Source organism: Neovison vison, chromosome 1, assembly GCF_020171115.1.
Source record: "Neovison vison isolate M4711 chromosome 1, ASM_NN_V1, whole genome shotgun sequence".
NCBI classification, from domain to species: Eukaryota; Metazoa; Chordata; class Mammalia; order Carnivora; family Mustelidae; genus Neogale; species Neogale vison.
The window spans coordinates 123,969,469-123,983,940 of NC_058091.1; positions in this window are offsets into that span (position 1 = coordinate 123,969,469).

A 14,472-nucleotide genomic window follows, 5' to 3' on the forward strand; every position below is an offset into this window, starting at 1 on the left:
TAAAATGGTGAGAAAGTGATAACTATTCAATAGAAATGTAGACAAAACTCAAAAGTTTTTAAACTTTATCTCTTCTTGGTATAGTAATATGCACTATGTCACTCTCTCATGGCATTGGCAATGAGTTGCAGCTCCTAGTTGACCACACAATCATGAAGGTAAACAACCAATATACTGACAGCCATTCTGTACTTATATAACCATTTTGTTTTTCACTTTCAGTACAGTATTTAATAAATTACATGAGATATTCAATACTTTATTTTAAAGTAGGGTTTGTGTTAGATGGTTTCGCTCAACTCTAAGCTAATGTAAGTATCCTGAGCACATACAAGGTATGGTAGGCTAAGGTATGATGTTCAGGTTAAGTGTGTTAATTGCATTTTTTACTTACTATATTTTCAACTTACAATGGGTCTATTGGGAAGAAATCCCATCACAAGTGGAGAAGGATGTATGTATAGAAAAATAAATAAATGAAAATACTTTTAAGAAAATGGGCCCAATTTTTAATATCTTGAGGAGCCACCATACTGTTTTCCTGAGTGATTGTACCAGCTTACATTCCCACCAACAATATAAGAAGGTTCCACTTTCTCCACATCCTTGCCAACATTTGTTGTTTCCTGTTTTGTTAATTTTTGTCATTCTAATTGGCGTAAGGTGGCATCTCTTTGTGGCTTTGATAGGGATTGGATTTAAAGTATAGATTGCTCTGGGCAACATAGACATTTTAACAAAGTTTATTCTTCCAATCCATGAGCATGGAATATTTTGTCATCTCTTTGTGTCTTCCTCAATTTCTTTCATAAGTGATCTGTAGTTTTTAGAGTATAGATCCTTTACTTCTTTGGTTAGGTTTATTCCTAGGTATCCTATGGCTTTTGTTCCTATTGTGAATGGAACTGACTCCTTAATTTCTCTTTCTACAGTTACATTATTAGTGTATAGGAAAGCAACTGATTTCTGTTCATTGATTTTATATCCTGCCAGGATGCTGAATTGCTGTATGAGTTCTAGTAATTTGGGGGTGGAGTCTTTTGGGTTTTCCATATAAAGTATCATGTCATCTGTGAAGAAAGAGAGTTTGGCTTCTTCTTTGCCAATTTGAATGCCTTTTATTTCTTTGTATTGTCTGATTGCTGAGGCCAGGTTGTGAGAGTGGGCATCCCTCTTGTGTTCCTGACCTTAATGGTAAAATTCTCGGTTTTTGCCCATAAAGAATGTTATCAGCCTTCACTTTTTATAAATGGCTTTTATGATATTGAGGAATATTCCCACTATTCCTGTACTCTGGTGAGTTTTAATCAGGAACAGATGTTGTATTTTGCCAAATGCTTTTTCTGCATCGATTGAGAGGATCATATGGTTCTTGTCTTTTCTTTTATTAATGTGCTCTATCACACTGAATGATTTGCAAAGGTTGAACGACCCTTGCATCCCAGGAACCCTATTATTCAGCAATTGCTCTACTGAGTATTTATCCCAAAGATACAGATGCAGTGGGAAAAAAGGAGCACATGCACCCCAGTGTTCATAGCAGCAATGTCCACAATAGCCAAACTGTGGGAAAAGCTGACATACCCTTCAACAGATGAATGGATAAAGAAGATTTGGTCCATATATACAATAGAAAAGATGAATACCCACCATTTGCATCAACATGGATGGAACTTCAAGGTGTTATGCTAAGTGAAATAATTTAAGCAAAGAAATACAATCATCATATGGTGTCACTCATATGTGGAATATAACCATAGTACAGAGGACCATAGATGAAGGGGGAAAGATCAGAGAGGGAGAAGAACCATGAGAGACTATGGACCCTGGGAAACAAACTGAGAGTTTCAGAGGAGAGGGGTTAGATAGAGGGGATAGCTGAGTGGTGGGTGTTAAGGAGGGCATATGTTGTGATATGCCCTGGGTGTTATATGTAACTAATAAATCATTGAAAACTACATCAAAAACTAATGATGTACTATACAGTGGCTAACTGAACATAATAATATTTAAAAAAAGAAAATGGACCCATTGTATAGATGCTGTTGTTAATCTTATTTATTTATTTATTTATTTATATTATATCCAGTTAACCACCAGATGCTACATCTGAGAGAATGAAACTGGGCCACTTTCTTTTTTTAAATATATTTTTCAAAAGTTTAATTAATTAATTTATTTGAATGTGTGAGGGAGAGAGAGAGAGAGAGCAGGGGGAAGAGCAGATGGAAAGGGATAAGCAGACTTCATGCTGAGCATGGAGCACAATAAGGGGCTTGATCTCATCACCTTGAGATTATGACCTAAGTTGAAATCAGAAGTCAGACACTCATGTATCAACTATTCTTCAACAAAAATACTTATTTTGATTATTTTGGATAAATGTCTAGAAGTGGGAATGTTGGATATCATGGCACTGTTTTTAATATTTGAGGAGCCCCCATTTCCTACAGTGGTTTCCCCATTTGATATTCCTATGAGCAGCACACAATAGTTCCAATTCCTCTACATCCTTACCAATTCTTGCTGTCTTTTTTTCTTTTTTCTGTTAATACCCATCTTGTCAGGTGTGAGATGATATTCTTCCTGGTTTTGATTTCCATTTCTCTGATGATTGGTGACATTGAGCATTTTTTTATATATATACCTGTTGTCCATTTCTATGTTTCCTTTGGAGAAATGTTTATTCAAGTCCTTAGCCCATTTTTAAAATCAGTTAGTTTTTTAAGCAATTGAGTTATATATTTCTTCTTCTTTTTTTAAGAAACGTGTTATTTATTTATTCGAGAGAGAGAGAGACAGTGAAAGAGAGAGAGGGAAATAGCGAGAGAGAGAGCACAAGCAGGGGAAAGAAGGGAGAAGCTGGCTCCCTGCTGATCAGGAGCCTGACAAGAGACTCAATCCAAGCACTCTGGGATGTGACCTGAGTGAAAGGCAGATGTACAACTGACTGAGCCACACAGGCATCTGTGTTATATATTTCTTATATATTTTGGAGATTAACCCCTTATCAGATATTAGTGTGCAAATATTTCATCCCACTCTGGAGGTTGTGTTTTTAGTGTGTTGGTTGTTTCCTATACTGTGCAGAGGCTCTTTAGTTTGATATAGTCTCACTTGTGTATTTTTGTATTTATTGCCTGTCAGTTTATATCATTTCCAAAAGATGATTAAGATGAATGTCATGAAGATTTTCCTGTTTTCTTCTAGGAGAATCGAATTTTAACATCTTAAGCTTAGGTCTTTCATCCATTTTCAGTGTGTATTATGCAAAATAAGAATCCAATTTTATTCTTTTGCATGTGGATAGCCACTTTTCCTGGCACCATTTATGAAGAAACAATCTTTTCCTCCTTGAGTATTCTTGGCATCTTTGTTACAGATCAGTTGACCTGTGTGGACTTATTACTGGGTGCTCTATTCTTTTTTATTTATTTTTTTTATTTTTTCAGTGTTGCAAGATACATTGCTTATGCACCACACCAAGTGCTCCATGTAATATGTGGTCTCCTTAATACCCATCACCAGGCTCACCCATCCCCTCACCTCCCTCCCCTCCAAAACCCTCAATTTGTTTCTCAGAGTTCACAGTCTCTCATGTTTCATCTTCCCCTCCAATTTCCCCCAATTCACTTTTCCTTTCTTTCTCCTAATGTTTTCCATGTTATTCCTTATGCTCCACAAGTAAGTGAAACCATATGATAATTGACTTTCTCTGTTTGGCTTATTTCATTCAGCATTTTCTCCTCTAGCCCTGTCCATGTTGATACAAAAGTTGGGTATTCATCCTTTCTGATGGCTGCGTAATATCTCTGTTCTGCTCCATTGGTCTATGTGTCTGTTTTGTGCCAGTATCATACTGTTTTGATTACTGTAGCTTTATAATGTATTTTGAAACCAGGAAGTGTGATTTTTCTTGCTTTGTTCTTCTTTCTTAGGATTTATTTGGCTATTCATAGACTTTCATTGTTTCATATGAATTGTATAATTGTTTTTTTTCTATTTTTATAAAAATAACGTTGGGATTTTGGTGAGAATTGCACTGAATCTGCAGGTTACTTTGGGTAGTATGAACATTTTAACAATTCTGAATCGGCCAGTCCATCAACACAAAATGTGTTTCCATTTGTTTGTATTTTCTTTAAATTTTCATCAATCTTTTGAAGTTTTTAGTATACAAGTCTTTTACCTCCTTAGTTAAATTTAAGTATTTTATTCTTTTTAGTGATATTATAAATGGGATTGTTTTCCTAATTTCCTTTTTAGAGTTCATTGTCAATAATCAGAAGTGCAACTGATTTTTGAAAGTTGTTTTTATATCCTGCGACTTTATGAAGTTTATTTATTAGTTCTAATAGATTTTTGAGTGGAGTCTTTAGGGTTTTCTGTAATAAGATCATGTTATCTGCAAACAGGCATAATTTTATTCTTCGTTTCCAATTAGGCAGCATTTTTTTCTTTTTCCTCTCTAATTGCTTTGGGTGGGGCCTCTATTATTATGTTGAATGGAATTGCTGAGGTAGGGTAATCCTTGCCTCATTCCTGATCTTAGCTTTCAGTTTCTCACTGTTCTCTGTACAATGGTTGTTGTGAGCTTTTCAGAGATGGCCCTCATTATAATCAGGTACATTTCTTCTATTCCTTGGTTGCTGAGAGTTTTAACATAGAAGGGTACTGTATTTCATCAAATGCTTTTTCTCTATCTATTTAGAAGATTATGTAATATTCATCTTTTATTCTGCTAATGTGGTTTTTCACATTAATTGATTTTTGCAAGTTGAATCATTCTTGCATCCCAGTGACAGATACCACTTGATGGTATCTTTTAACATATTGTTTAGCATATTGATTTAGTATATTTTGCTAATATTCTGCTCAGGATTTTTGCACATATATTCATCAGGGATCTTGGTCTGTAATTTCCTTTTTGTGACATTTTATCTGACTCTGGTATCAGGGTAACACTGGCCCCATAAAGTGAGTCTGGAAGTGCTCACTCATGTTCAGTGTTTTTGGAGACTTTGAGAAGAAGTGGTATTAATTCTTTAAATGTTTGGTAGAATTCACCAGTGAAGCTGTCTGGTCCCAGGCTTTTCTTTTTGGAAGTTTTTGTTTACTAATGCATTCCTTGTATAGTCTATTCAGAATTGTGTTTCTTCATGATTTAGTCTTGGTAAGTTGTGTATTTCTGGGAATTTATCCATTTCTTCTGGGTAATCTAGTTTGTTGGTGAATTAAAATTTATAAGACTTTTTAATAACCATTTCTATTTATGTGATATGAGTTATAATGTTTCTTTCATTTGTGATTTTATTTGACCCTTTGGTTTTTTTCCCCTTAGTTCAGCTAAGGGTTTGTCAATTTTGTTTATTTTTTTGAAAATACAAACTCAGTTTCACTGATTTTTTCTATAGGTTTTATATTTTCTATTTAATTTATTTATGCTTTAATTTTTGATACTTCTTTCCTTTACTAACTTTGGGTTTAATTTGTTCTTTTCTCCACCAGACCCTTGAAATATAAAGTTCATATTTTTAGTATTTATTCAGAAGGGGAAAGGGAAAGAAATTCCTTACAATTTACTTTTGATACTGAGGTAGTATTGAAAATTCTAAAAAAAAATCCTAAAAGAACTTATTGAATCACATATGTAGTCATATAGATTTCTTTTAGCATAATAATAATAATTTTAGATAGTTTCTTTTAGAAAAATTTTAAGCATTTTTTAGAATTGTGAACTTTGATGTTTTATTTCAGAATTGCATGTTTCTTTTATTGGTTGTCAGATTTTGAAATTTACAGAATTACATTATGTGTGGGTAAATTCTTTGTTGTGGTAATAACACATAATCTTTACCCTCTTAAAAATTTAAATGTACAGGGGATCCTGGGTGGCTCAGTGGGTTAAGCCTCTGAGGTCATGATCTCAGGGTCCTGGGATTGAGTCCCACATTGGGCTCTCTGCTCAGCAAGGAGCCTGCTTCCCCCTCTCTCTCTGCCTGCCTCTCTGCCTACTTGGGATCTCTCTCTCTAATAAATAAATAATTTTTTTAATAAATAAAATCTTTTAAAAATTTTAAATGTACAGTACATTATTGTTAACTATAAGCTCAAAGGTATACAACCAATTTGTAGAAATTGTTCATCTTGTATAACTGAAACATTATATCTGTGGAATAGCAACTCCCATTTCCTCCTTCCCTAATCCCTGGAAACCACTATTATATTTTTGGCTTTTATCATATTTTAGATACTTTATATACATGAAATCATCCAGCATTTGTTCTTATGTAACTGGCTTACTCCATTTAGCATAATGTCCTTAAAGTTCATCCATGTTTTTTCATATGGTTAAATCTCCTTCTTTTTCTTTTTAATCTTAATGACACCATATAAATAATTTTTAAGCTTTTCTTTTTTTTTAATTTATTTTTTATTTATTTTTGCCATAACAGTATTCATTATTTTTTCACCACACCCAGTGCTCCATGCAATCCGTGCCCTGATTCCAGTTAACATACAGTGTTATATTAGTTTCAGGTGTACAAGATAGTAATTTCACACTTCCATGCAACACCAGTGTACTCCTTTATCTCCATCACCTATTTAACCCATCCTCCCAACCTCCTCTCCTCTGGTAACCAACAGTTTGTTCTCTAGAGTTAAGAATTTCTTTGTTTGCTTCTTTCTCTCTTTTCCTCCCTTTGCTTATTTGTTTTGTTTCTTAAATTCTACATATGAGTGAAGTTATATGGCATTTTTCTTTCTCTAACTGATTCATTTCCCTCAGCATAATACTCTCTAGCTCTATCCATATCATTGCAAATGGCGAGGTTTTACTATCTTTATGACGAATATGTGCCACTTCTTCTTTGTCCATCATCTGTTGATGGGCACTTAAGCTGTGTACATAGTTTGGCCATTATAAGTAATGATGCTGTAAACATCAAGGTGCATGTATATCTTTGGAACAACATTTTTGTATTTTTTGGGTAAATGCTGAGTAGTGCAATTTCTTGATAATTGGGTAGTTTAATTTTTAAATTTTTGAGTAACCTCCATACTGTTTTCCAGAGTGGCTGCACCACTTTACATTCCCACCAGCAGGTTAAGAGGGTTCCCCTTTCTCTACATCCTCACCAAAACCTCTTGTCTCTTATTCATTTTAGCCATTCCAACTAGTGTGAACTGAAACCTCATTGTAGTTTAGATTTGTATTTTCTTAACAATCAGTGATGTTGGGCTTTTCATGTGTCTTTTGGCTATCTTTACATTTTTGTGAAAATGTCTATGTCTTCTATTCATTATTTATTGGATTACTTGTTTTTTTGTGTATTGAGCTTTATAAGTTGTTTACATATTTTGGATATAAACCCATTATCAGTTATGTCATTTGCAAATATCTTCTCCTATTCTGTAATATGCCTTTTAGTCTTGCTATGCAGAAGCTTTTTATTTTGATAAGTTCTAATATTTTATTTTTATTTTTTGTTTCCCTTGCCTCAAGAGAGATATCTAGAAATAAGTTGCTATTGCTGATGTCAAAGAGGTTACAACCTGTATTCTCCCCTAGCATTTTTATGGTATCATGTCTCATATTTAGGTCTTCATCCATTTTGAATTTATATCTGCATTTGATGTGAGAAAGTGGTCCAGTTTCATTCTTTTGCATGTTGTTATTCAGTTTTTCCAACACCATTTCTTAAAGAGACTTTCCTTTTCCATGGACTATTCTTTCTTGCTTGAAGATTATTTGATGATAGAGTTGTGGGTTCACTTCCAGACTTTCTACTCTGTTCCATTGATCTATGTATCTGTCTTTGTGCCAGTACCATACTGTTTTGATCATTACATCTTTGTAATATAACTTGAAGTCTGGAATTGTGATACCTACATCTTTGCCTTTCTTTTTCAAGGTTTCTTTGATTACTCAGAGTCTTTTGTGGCTCCATACAAATCTTAGGATTGCTTGTTCTTGTTCTGTGAAAAATGCTGGTGGTATTTTGCTGGTGTGGCATTAAATGTGTAGATTGCTTTGGGTAGGATAAACATTTTAAATATATATATATATTTTATTTTTGGCATATATATATATATATATATATATATATATATTGCAATCCATGAGCATGGATGTCTTTCCATTTCTTTGTGTCACCTTCAGTTTTTTTCATCAATGTTTTATAGTTGTCAGAGTACTCATCTTTCATCTCCTTGATTAGGTTTATTTCTAGATATCTTTTGGGTTTTGGTGCAATTATAAATGGCATTGATTCCTTAATTTATCTTTCTGTTGTTTCATTATTGGTGTATAAAAATGTAATTTCTCTAAATAGATCTTGTATCTTGTGACTTACTGAATTCGTTTATTAGTTTAGCTTTTTTTTTTTTTTTCCTGCATCTTTTGGGCTTTCTATATAGAGTATCATATCATCTGTAAATGGTGAAACTTTTTTCTTGCCTATTTGGATGCCTTTTATTTCCTTTTGTTGTCTGTTTGCTGTGGCTAGGACTTCCAGTGCTATGACAATAATAGTCGTGAGACTGGATATCCTTGTCTTGTTCATGTCCATAGAGGAAAAGCTCTACGTTTTTTTGCATTAAGAATAATATTACCTGTGAGTTTTCCATATATGGCCTCTATTATGTTGAAGTATATTCCTTCTAAACCTACTTTGTTGAGACTTATCATAAATAGATGTACTTTGTCAAATATTTTTTCTGCATCTATTGATATGATCATGACTCTTATCCTTTTGTTTATTAATGTGGTATATTGCATTGGTTGATATGCAAATACTGAACCACCCTTGCAACCCAGAAATTTTTTAAATATTGTGAGAAGAATAGGTATTAACTCTTCTTTAAATATTTGGAAGAATTCATCTGTCAAACTATTTGTTGCTGGACTTTTGTTTTTTGGGAGTTTTTTTTATTCCTGATTCAATTTCTGTACTGGTGATTGGTATGTTCAAATTTTCTATTTATCATGGTTCAGTTTTAGTTTATATATTTCTAGGAATTAATAATTTCTTCCAGTTTTCCAATATTTTGGCCTACAGTTTTTCATAATATTCTCTCATAATTGCTTGTATTTCTGTGGTATTGGTTGTTATTTCTTCTCTCTCATTTGTGATTTTATTTATTTGGATCTTTACTCTTTTCTTTCTGATAATTCTGGGAGGTTTGTCAATTTTATTAATTTTTTGCAAAACCAGCTCCTGGTTTCATTGATCTGTTATGTTGTTTTTGTTTGTTTGTTTGTTAATTTGCTTGTTTGCTTTTGGTGTTTGTTTGTTTGTTTTAGTTTCTGTATCATTTATTTCTGCTCTAATCTTTATTACTTCTTTCCATCTGCTGGCTTGAGGCTCCATTTTTTGTGTTTTTGTGTTTTTTTTTATTTTTTCTCACTCCTTTAGCTGTTAGGTTGTTTATTTGATATTTTTTCTAGATTATTGCAGTAGGTCTGTATTGCTATATACCTTTCTTTCAGCACTGCTTTTGTTGCATTGAAAAGGTTTTGGATCATTGTTTTTTTCATTTTCATGTATTTTTTAAAAATTTTTCTTTGATTTGTTAGTTGATCCATTCATTGTTTAGTAGCATGTTGTTTAACTGCCATGAATTTGTGGTATTTCTAAATATTTTCTTGTGGTTGATTTCTAGTTTCACGATATTGTGGTCAGAAAAAGTGTATGGCATGAATTCAGTCTTTTTTGTTTTGTTGAAGCCTTTTTGTGACCTAATATGTGATCTATTCTAGAGTATCCCATGTGCACTTGGAAAAAATGTGTATTCTGCTGTTGTAGGATGGAAGGTTCTAAATATATCTGTTAAGTACATGTGGTCAAGTATATCATTCCAAGCCATTGTTTCCTTGTTTACTTTCTGTTTAAATGATCTGTCCATTCAGATAACTGGGTATTAAAATCCCCTTTTATAATACAATATTATTGTATTATTATCATCAATTAGTTCCTTTATATTCCTTGATAATTGTTTTATCTATTTGAATGTTTCCATGTTGGGGTCGTGAATATTTACAATTGTTAGATCTTCTTGTTATGTTGTTCCCTTTATGATTACATAATGTACTTCTTTTTTTTAAGATTTTTTAAAATGTATTTATTAGACAGAGAGAGAGTGAACATAAGCAGGGAGAGGGAGAAGCAGACTTCCCACTGAGCAGGGAGCCTGATGCCAGACTCGATCCCAGGACCCTGAGATCATGACCTGAGCAGAAAGCAGGTGCTTAACTAACTGAGCCACCCAGGCAAACCCACATAATATTCTTCTTTATCTGTTTTTTACAGTCTCCTTTTAAAGTCTAGTTTGTCTGACATAAATATTGCCATTCTGGTTTTCTTTTGACATCCATTTGCATGATAAATGTTTCTTCAGTCCCTCACTTTCAATCTGTAAGTATCTTTAGGTCTAAAATAATTCTCTTGTACTCAGCATATAGATAGGTCTTTTTTAAAATCCATTCTGACACTTGTTGGAGCATTTATTCCATTTACATTCCAAGTAATTATTGGTAGATATGTATTTATTGCCATTTTATTATGTGCTTTTTGTTTCTAGGTATTTTATCTGATCCTTTCCTGTCTTTGTCATTTTTGGCCTATCCTTTCAACTGATAGAGTCCCCTTTAATATTTCTTGCAGGGTTGGTTTAATAGTCAAAAACACCTTTAATTTTTGTTTGCTTGGCAAACTCTTTATCTCTGCTTTTATTCTGAATAATAGCCTTGTTGGATAGAGTATTCTTTTCTTTTAAAGATTTTATTTGAGTGAGAGAGAGAGAAAGAGATAGCAAGAGTGAGCACACAAACGTGAGGTGGGGAGGAGGGGGAGTAGCAGACTCCCGGCTAATCAGGGAGCTCGACCTGAGGCTCAATCCTGGGACCTTGATATCATGACCTGAGCCGAAGGCAGATGCTTAACTGACTGAGCCACACAGGTGCCCCAGATAAAGTATTCTTGGTTGCAGATTTTTCCCCACTCAGCTACTGATGGCACTCCCTTCTGGCTTGGAATGTTTCTGTTGAGAAATCTCCAACTAGCCTTATCAGTTTTCCCTTGTAAGTTAAGAACTTTTTTTTGTCCTGCTGATTTTCAGATTTTTTTCTTTATTACTATATTTTGCAAATTTAACTACAACTTGTCTTGATGTTGTCCTGCTTTTGTTGATTTTGATGGGAGTTCTCTGTGTCTTTGTGTGTGTGTGTGATTTTTTTAACTTTATTTTATTTTTTCAGTGTTCCAAGATTCATTGTTTATGCATCACACCCAGTGCTCCATGCAATATGTGCCTTCTGGATCTGGATGTTTGTTTCCTTTTTGAGATTAGTTAAGTTTTCTGAATTTATTTCTTGAAATAAATTTTTCTCCTACCCTTTCTCTCCTCTTCCACAACTTCTACAATATTAACATTATTACACTTGATAAAGTCACTGAGTACTTCAAGTCTATTCTTGTGTTGCATAATTCTTTCTTTTGTTCCGCTCCATTATATTCCATTATTTTGTGTTCTGTATTTAGGCTGAAGGACAGGGGAGAGAAATGGTGTCAGCCAGTTCCTTTGGGAGATTTTACAATGTAATTTTCATTCACTAAATTAGAAGCCAAGAACAAGCTGTCCACCAGTGGACATACAGTAGCCACTGTTGGTACAGTAGTGGAGATACAGTAGCCACTGTTGGTACACAGAGTTATTAAGATTTGTGTTCACAGACAGGCAGAACTGTGTGGGATTTTAGCTTCTTGCAGACAGCCATGTTCTGAATTTTGTTTAGATTTGGGATATACTATTTTGACTCTTGTGTATTTGAGAAAATATTAAATCCCTAACTCCTATCACGTTCTGGAGCACTACACCTTCACTTCCTACTTACTGCTTCCATTAAGGCTTCATTTAATGCTTTAGAGATTAGGTCTAAATATTTTATAATCTAGTAGGCATTTTTATCTGCCCAGAGAGTAGTAGAAGGATTTCCATATGTGTTCTACCTGCCATCTGGACCTCAAGAACAAACCATAAACTATCTGGAGTCACATGACAATACTTGAACGGAACCAGGGCCTAGAAATAATAGAATGTTAATTGATATATCATACTTTTAGACTATGTATGTATAAAATAAAGCTTGGGAATTTAGAAAATGTGTAGATGAAAACACATGAGTGAAAAAATGAAAAGTTGCATCTCAAGTCTGACATTGCTATTAAGCTTGGAACAGGAACAGAATAATAATGAGAAAACAAATAAAAAACAATTGCTTTCAAACTCAAAAGGAAAAACATTCAGCATCCCAAGAATAGTGTATTTGCACAAACAGAGCAAGAAGCATCTCAGAGAAGTGAAATAACTATCAGTGAAACCACCTAAATTTTTGTAAAAAGCCAGGTGTTATTTATGGAAATATTTATCTTCTATAATTGAGGCTTTTGGATACATTACTGCTAAGTGTTGGAAGAAATGATAACTAAATGTTGTGAATAAATATCACACCACTCCCTTCTTTGAAAAAATACTTTTGTGACTTAGGGATAAGGTTTTAAAAGGACATTCATAAGCATTTCACAAATTTTTTAAGAGGACATATTCATCTTATTATAGTTTTAAACTTTTTGAGCTTTTATTTATTGATTTTGAAATTTTTTAAGCTTTTAAAGCTTTGATTTCAAGTCCATTGCTTGAGTGTTGGGAATGCTCATAAGAAAATTAGTGACTACTTCTTAAAAATCCTCTTCATTTCTGCAGAATAAAGTTATGAAGGAGATAGTGGAAAGAGTTATATATATTGAATATTGTATTTTAAATTCATGAAAGTAAATTTATTTACATCTTTAGTTTAACATGATGTACACAGACTCATAGATTATCAAATGCTTATCCAATGTAATTAATTCACTTTATAGTGGATAAATGGAGACCCTTTGGTGACAACATGATTTCTATAAGGTTATGTATTCAATGAAAACATCATAACTAGAAACTAGGTTCTTCTGTTCACAAACAACCTTATACCTTTATATTAATTTAATTTTCCAGTTTTATCCTTTATGTCATCATCAGTTTATCTGACTCTGGGAGTAGTGGACATTACTTCTTAAAAATGATGCAGGCCAGAGAGTTCTATGGTTCATGGCCAATGATCTTTTCTTTGCAGCTATTGAAAGCACCATCCTTCCTTCTCAGCTCTTTCTGTTTTAAATTCTCCCTTAAATTCTTCCTTTCTGACCGCTCCTTATAAGTGTTTCAGTTGGTGCCTCTTTTAAAGATATCCTGAAAGGCATTTTGTAGGCTTGTGTCTTTAACTGGATTCTCTTTTTTTAACCTAACTTCTTGGATCATTTCCATCACCTAATTAATTCTCTACATTAACTCACAGATCTTCATGTCTAGCCCCAGTATTTGCTAAGCTGAATAGTGCTCTTGAAACTTACCAACACTTCAATTTCAATACTTCCACAACTGATTTCATTATCCTTCAGGACAACTTCCTTCTGTTCTCAAATCTTGATTAATCCTATCACCAACAAGGCTGGAACCTTTGCATCATCTTTAGTTTCTCTCTTTTCTTTTGTATAACTAGTCAACGCTTGATTTATATCAACTCTATTTCCTAAACACATCTTATATAATATCTTTTTAGACAATATTATTGCTTCATTAGTTTGGGTAATTAATGTCTCAGCCTGATCTTTAAGTTTAATATAATCACAGTATTTAGTCTATCTTTTCCCAATCTATATCCTTTAAGTCACCAACATTCTTTCTAAAATACAGGTTGAATTATGCTTTTAAATATTTTAATTTAAATAGTACAAATTTGAACTGTGGGTACACTTATACCAGATGTTTTTTGGATACATGCAGTACATACTGAAAATGTATGTTCTATCCTTTATGTTTTCTTAATAATATTTTCTTTTTTCTAGCTTGCCTTATTATAAGAATACAATACATAATAGACATATGAAATATGTCTTTACTGTTTATGTTACAGTAAGGCTTTTAGTCAGCTTTATAGTTGAAGCTATTAATAATTAAGTTTAGGGGGAGTCAAAAGTTATACATAGGTTATGGATGGCACAAGGGCTCAACCCCTACATAGTTCAGTGACCAATTTTATTCTATTGCCTACAAAGGGAAGAACTTACATTTATTTATTTATCTATTTATTTATTTATTACACAAATTCTTTTTTTAAATTATGCAATTAGCCAACATATAATACATCAATAGTTTTTGATGTAGTGTCCAACTATTTATTAGTTGCATATAGCATCCAGCGTTCATCACCACCTGTGTCCTCAATATCCATCACCCTATTACCTCATCCCTCCCCCTTTTTGTAACCCTCAATTTTTTTTTCCTTGAGTCCAGAGTCTCTCATGGTTTGTCTCCTTCTCTGACTTCTTCCCATTCAGTTTTTGCTCCCTTCCCTTGTGGTCCTCCATGCTA